General features: G+C 34.5%; 1 non-coding gene across 1 annotated transcript; it reads left to right on the top strand.

Annotated features, from left to right (window-relative positions):
* Nucleotides 1-6,053: 6,053 nt before the first annotated feature.
* Nucleotides 6,054-6,239, top strand: LOC150108228 (U2 spliceosomal RNA). Its single transcript, XR_016548174.1, has one exon. It is a non-coding gene; the product is annotated as a U2 spliceosomal RNA (small nuclear RNA).
* Nucleotides 6,240-6,665: the final 426 nt, after the last annotated feature.

Below are 6,665 nucleotides of genomic sequence, written 5' to 3'. Positions count from 1 at the left end.
TTGAATGTAGTGGAAGTGGATGTGCAGAATCAGGGAAACTAGAATTATTAAAGGGGGGAGTAGATATGCAGACTTTAACTGCCTCCTGTGCACTATCAACTTCTGGCCCTTGCAGTTGTACCCGCCATGGCACTGAACCACTCAAACTCCTAAGCTTGTCATACTTACCAGCCCGATAATTCCACATGTACCCTGTCTTAATTGTAAATTCCACACCTTTAGCCACCTTCAAAGTCAAGACCCTATGATCACGCTCACCAATTGGTGGCAATGTGGTCATATTCGTCACAACCAAATTCTCGGATGCAATTACTAGGTCAAGCACTCTCTGACCTCTAGTATTTTCCATTACATGCTGTCGCAAATAGTTATCCCTTAATAACCGCATAAAATCCAATTCCTTCCTCCCATGTGTCCTCTTCTCCTTCCAATCAATGTTACCATAGTTGAAATCTCCCATAATAATTACCCTCCATCCACTTATTTCTTCTATTTGCTTATGCATACTAACTCCACCATCTTTTCCATCACCTGGTCTATAGCAGCACCCAACTGTATATTTTGTTCTGCTAGTTTCAATCTCACACCAAATGGCCTAAAATGTGCTCTTTTCTCTATCCTACAGTTCCACTTCTATTCTCCTTGGCTGTAGCTCATTAGCTATCATCAATAACACTCCTCCTTCCCCATGTTATTCTTCCTGTCACTCCATATTCCTTGCATTCAATCCCACTAGCTGTGTCATCTTCTGTCAGCCATGTTTCACTAATGCCAATAACCTGTGGTCTGGAAGTACCAACCAAGGTCAAAAATTCTTCCTTCTTGTTCCTAATACTCCTAGCATTAGTATACATGAATTGCAGACCCCCTTTAGCCCCATCCCTACCTTGATGCCTTATACTAACTATCCCATTCTGATTCGTGGTCTTTCCTACTCGCTTGGGCATATTACACACATTCACACACTCAACTGTGTCCCTAAAGTCTGCATATCTACTCCCCCTCCCCCCTTAATAACTCTAGTTTCGCTGATTTTGCTCATTCACTTCGATTACATTCGACAACACCTTTTCAAGTCTCTGTACACCAAATCCATTCAATTGTAAATCATCCATCTTATATAAATCCTTTCGCCCATCGAACTCACTCCACACATCCACAAATTCCACACCACTCCTCCTGCTTAATTCACGCATAAAGTCATTAGCAATTATGGCCCTCCTTCTATACTCTTCACTGTCATACCGCGGCAACACTCACCATCCTAACTCTCTCACTCTTCTCTTTTGCTACCTCAAGCAATTCCTTCGCATCCTCACTCATAGCCTTTTTGTTTCCTTTCAAATCATTTGTACCTGCTACCACTATCAATTCTTTCACCTGCTGCTTTCGCATTCTAATTCACTCGCTTACATTCTTAACGTTCGCACCGGGTTGGTACGATTTTGTTAAACTCTCAACTAACACACCTCTTACTAAGGAATCTCCATATAACACTCGCTCTTTCATTTTGTTTACACTCACTATCATACTCTTATTTTTTCTATCATACTTTTGCCGTTTATTAGTCGGTACGCTTGGTAAACATTTTTGCCACGCTCCTGCTGCCGATTTGTCATATGTATCGCTCCGCGTAATAGAGCGATCTCACTCATTGCGTCAGCGTCTTCATTTTTATTCTCCAATGATTCATTCAATCGTTCTGTATGTTTACCTTCATTCTCACTTTCAACGCCACTCTCACAGCTATCAGGTACTACCTCGCAAATATCACCATTCATACCTCGAATATCACTGTTATCTAGATTCTCACTTTCAACAACGATATCACCCACACGACCTGAAACAGTCTTTAAATCCTCACATTCTTTACACTTTTTGCGTACATTCACTCCACTATCGTTGTTTAATTAATAATAAAATCAATAATGATCCTGAATGCACCTTGGTTCATACAAAATGTGCAGTTCCAACATGGACACAGACGTTCCCTATATTTATACTTTCATGCAGACTATAGCAACAAAGTTCTTCTCAAAAGCATCTATGCACCCTAACAAATTGGTTCAACTAGCTGCAAAATACGACGCAACACATTACTTCAAACACAAAAAGACCAAAAGCCATCTTAAACTCCAATTCTGACGTTAAATCTCCAAGTCCGCTCAGGGCGAGTAATTGGCTCACAAATTTTTCCACTCACCGTTTCCTTACTCGACAACGTAGCAATCGGATCTACGTTGAATATGTTTTATTTATTTTTTCTTAAAACCACTTTAGGAATCAATCCCTGAACTTTCTAGATTTCTCTTGAATGCTCTGTATAAATGGTTTAAGGAATCGTGACAATTTTTGAACAACATGGTTTAAGTGATTGTTTTTTGTTTCTCTTGAATCATCTCGGATGCCTTAGAAACAGAACTAATATTTGCGAATCTCTTTAGTGTTTTCGAAGAAATCGACAAAATTTAATATATAAGAGGGGGGGGGGGCAGGCTGAGAAGCTCCGATAAACACCTAGAACAAAAATGATATTAAAGCAACTGACATAACCACAAGAAAGAACATACCTTAAAACCCCTTAATCTCATGTTTCATCACATTGTATTAATTTCTTCTGTTTTCTTTCTTGTTGGTTATATCAGTTGCTTTAATATCATTTTTGTTCTAGGTGTTTATCGGAGCTTCTCAGCCTGCCCCCCCCCCCCTCTTATATCATCATGCATATCAAGGATTTAGGCCTAGCATGTTCCGGCCTTAGAAGTCATCATTGAATCTTTTAAAAGGACGTCCTGGTTTTCTTTTTCCTAATGGCTTGGACTTTAAGGCTTGTTTTGGTAATCTTTCTGTTTTCATTCTTTGAACGTGTTCCATCCATTTATGTTTATATTTTTTAATTTTTTCTATTACTGGTTCTTGGTTTAATTCTTTCATAATTTTTCGTTTCTTTTATGATCAAATAGGGTATACTTTGCAGTTTTTCTCATAAACTTCATTTCTGCTGGAATTAATCTTTGTCTTTTTGTTTTATTGTCCAGATTTCGCTTCCATACATTAAGACTGGTAGGGCTAATGTATTGTATACTTCTAGTCTTGTTTGTTTTTGAACTAGGTTTGGTTTAAATATAGAGTTAATTACACCTGTTATTTTTAAATATTTTACAATTTTTACGTTTATATCTTTTTCATTTTCATAAGTGATCATACATCCTAGGTAGTTAAATGAATTCACCTGTTCTAAGATCTCGTTATCTAATACTATTTTAGTTCTTGCTGGATCTTGTCCTTTAAAGGCCATAGTTTTTGATTTTTCCGTTGATATTATCATACCATAATCTTTGGCTATGTTATTTAGATCTAAAATAGCTTTCTGTAAGTTATCTTCAGAATTTGTAATTATTATTTGGTCGTCGGCAAAAAGGAGAGTGTTTAAGTTCACTGTAGGCGAAAGTTTAATTCCTTGATGTAAATTTTTATTCCATTTTATTATTATTTCATTTAAGTAGATATTAAAAAGAGTTGCTGAGAGGGGACATCCCTGTCGGACCCCTTGGTTTTTCTCTCGTATATGGTAGCTCGTGATTTAATCTTATTTGTATTCAATTATTTTCATATATAATACTTGTGATAGCTTTTAAGATATTATTTGGTATTTGTCTTTCTTTTAATATGTTAAATAATATGTTTCTTTTAACTTTGTCAAATGCTTTTTCCAAGTCAATAAATGCAATATGTATTTCTAAATTGTATTCTCTTCTTTTCTCTATTATTAATTTTAGGCAAAAGGCTGGGTCTATACATGATCGTCCTTTTCTAAACCCATTCTGTACTTCTAAAATAAAGTTTTCGGAATATTTCATTAGTTTGCTATTTAAAATTCTGCTATATATTTTGTAACAGGAATTTAGTATGCTTATACCTCTATAGTTTTTAGGGTCATCTCTATTATCTTTTTTAAAGATAAGAATCCCAATTGCTTTTTTCCATTCTATTGGGGGTTACCAGTTGTATAAATTTTATTTAAAAATAATAGGAGTCTTTCTTTAAATCTTGATCCTGCATATTTATATAGTTCTGAACCTAGCTTCTTCTCCAGGTCATTTTCCATTTCATGTTTCTTTCAGGCTGATTTCTAATTCTTCTTTAGTTATTTCCTTTTCATTAAATGTTTACCAGTTGTCTTTTTTAAAATATTTATTTGTCCATAATTCTGTGTAGAAATTTAGAAATTCTTCTAATTTCAATTCGGTGTTTAATTTTGTGTTTTCTTTAGTATCTGCATTTAAGTGTTTCAAAATCTTATATACGTTGGGTCTCATTTTATATAAATCATGTTCTAAATTAGAAACAAATTTGTTCCATGATTCTCTGTCTTTTTCTGACTTCTCTTTTAGCTATGGCTCTTATTCTTTTATATTCTATTTCATCTTCTAATCTTTTACTGCTTAACCAATTATGATAGGCTTCTTTTTTCATTTTGATTATTTCTTTGATTGTATCATCCCAGATCTTCAGTTTTTTCCTTTTATTGAATTTTTTGGTGTTTCCTAAGCTTTCATTTGCTGCAGCATTTGATATTGTTTTTATATTAAGTCATTCTATTTCTATTTCTTCATTTTGTTTTATTTTGTCTAAATATTGGTTAATTCTTTGTTCATCTAGCTATTGCATATTTGTGTCATTTAATAGTCTAGTTTTATAAACAAATGTTTTAAATTTTCTTTCTGTTCTTGTTACTTGTAGCCATTTAGGTGGTAATCTTAATTTTATTTTAACAAGGAAGTGGTCACTGCTTATCTCATATCCTCTGTGAACTCTAACATGTAACGAAAACTTTGATGTCTTTTCATTTAAGATAAAATAATCTAATATTGATTTCCATCCTTTTGCTGCCCAAATATATTTATGTATGTCTTTGTTTATAGAAAGAATTCATTATTTTTAGGTTATTATAAACTACAAAGTCAATCAATTTTTTACCGTTCCTGTTTAGAGTATGTTCTCCATATGTTCCTATATTTTTATTAATTTTCGTGTTTCCAATTCTTGCATTTAAGTCTCCTGCAAAAATTACGTAATCATTTTTTATTTATTTTATTATATATGTTTTGTAGCTGATTATAAAAATCAATATTATCTTGTTCTCTTGCCTCTTCTGGGGCATATAAACCAATTATTGTTAAATAGCCTCTATTTTTGTTATTTTTATTCTAGCTTCTATTATTCTTTCATTCCATAATTTATAATGTTTTAACTGTTTTGAAAGGGAGTTATGAATCAAATCATGACTCCTGCTTGTGCTCTTTGGTCTCTGTCAACTCCACTGTATATCACATTAAAATTTTCAGTTCTCATGGTTCCTTTTAATTTCTTTTTTGTTTCAGTTATTACTGCTATTTTAAAATTTCTTTCATTTAATAATTGGTCTAATTCTATTTCTTTATATGCTATTCCTCTTACATTCCAGTTTGCTATGTGTATTATATTTTGTCGTTTCCATTTTTGTTTTACCTTTTCCATTCCAGGGTCGTTTCCTATAGATTCAATCCGATATCTTTTTCTGTCAGCTTACTGATAGAATTATGTTCTCCATGTCAGGGGACTAGCCTGGCGATGGAATAGTTCAGTGGTAGGGCTGCTACCTTAAGACTTCTGAACTAGCCTTCTTCCGAATTTACTCCCATAGGAGGAATCGGGTATATTGAAGGGGGGAAGAGTAGATTATAGAAGAATTACAGTAAGGTTTATAGAGAGGGCATAGTTGTAAGGCCCGAAATGAAAAGATCCCATGGCCCTCGAGTACTCTAATAGCCTAGGGGTCATAAAATAAGGAGAGTTGACTAATAAGGCCTTATAGGAAAGATTAAAGTAAGTGGATCTTCCTCAAAGTAGTAGAAGGATAGGAGATAGATCCAGCTAGGGGTCCATGGGAGTGCCGCTTCCCTTACAATCAAGATGATTGCCCTGTTGGTCCACGAGTCATTCAGTATATTCGGACCATCCCACCATATACACACATGGCGGGCTCCCCTATCTGCCACCCAGGGGACGCACTCTCTAGGTGTTACAGGGTCCCCCGAGTGAGTATCTGTTCTTATCAGCTTAATATCTGATACAGGTCCCATAGCGGCCCAAGATATTAAACTGATTTTTGGAAAGAGGCGGAATGCTTGGAGCTTGCTCCACCTCTGCCACGAGTCGCCTGGTATTGCACTACTTCCGGGGGCAGCTCATTACTAAAAGCAATCGAAGAAAAATATTTTAGCTGTCATATTAAAAATTTAATAAACCATTTTATTAAAAGAAAAGAACTATAAGAGAAAAGTAAGAAGTATTCTAAAACTCGATTTTGTGCCACTCGTATTCCTTTTTCATCACAAGGTTCGGACTGGATACAATGATCTCTAGTCACTGCAGTATTATTTTCTTGTAATCACACGTTTACAATTATCGTGTTTCTGTTGTGAGTATTTATTTTGTTCATTTAACTTTGTATTGCTTAGTGCGCCATTTTGATATTCAAATAAATTGATTTGAGTAAATAATTAAATAATCAGTTATAAAAAATAAAAGAGAAAATTTTCTATATTTATCAAGTTAGTGTTAACTAATAAGTTCGGTTCGGCATAATTTGTATAAAAAAAAAAAAAAAAGGCGTAAGTCAT

This window comes from Typopeltis vanoorti, chromosome 3 (genome assembly GCF_054136105.1).
Source record: "Typopeltis vanoorti isolate ZY-2024b chromosome 3, IOZ_Tvanoo_1.0, whole genome shotgun sequence".
Taxonomy (NCBI): Eukaryota; Metazoa; Arthropoda; class Arachnida; order Uropygi; family Thelyphonidae; genus Typopeltis; species Typopeltis vanoorti.
This window is presented reverse-complemented; position numbering and strand designations above follow the sequence as displayed.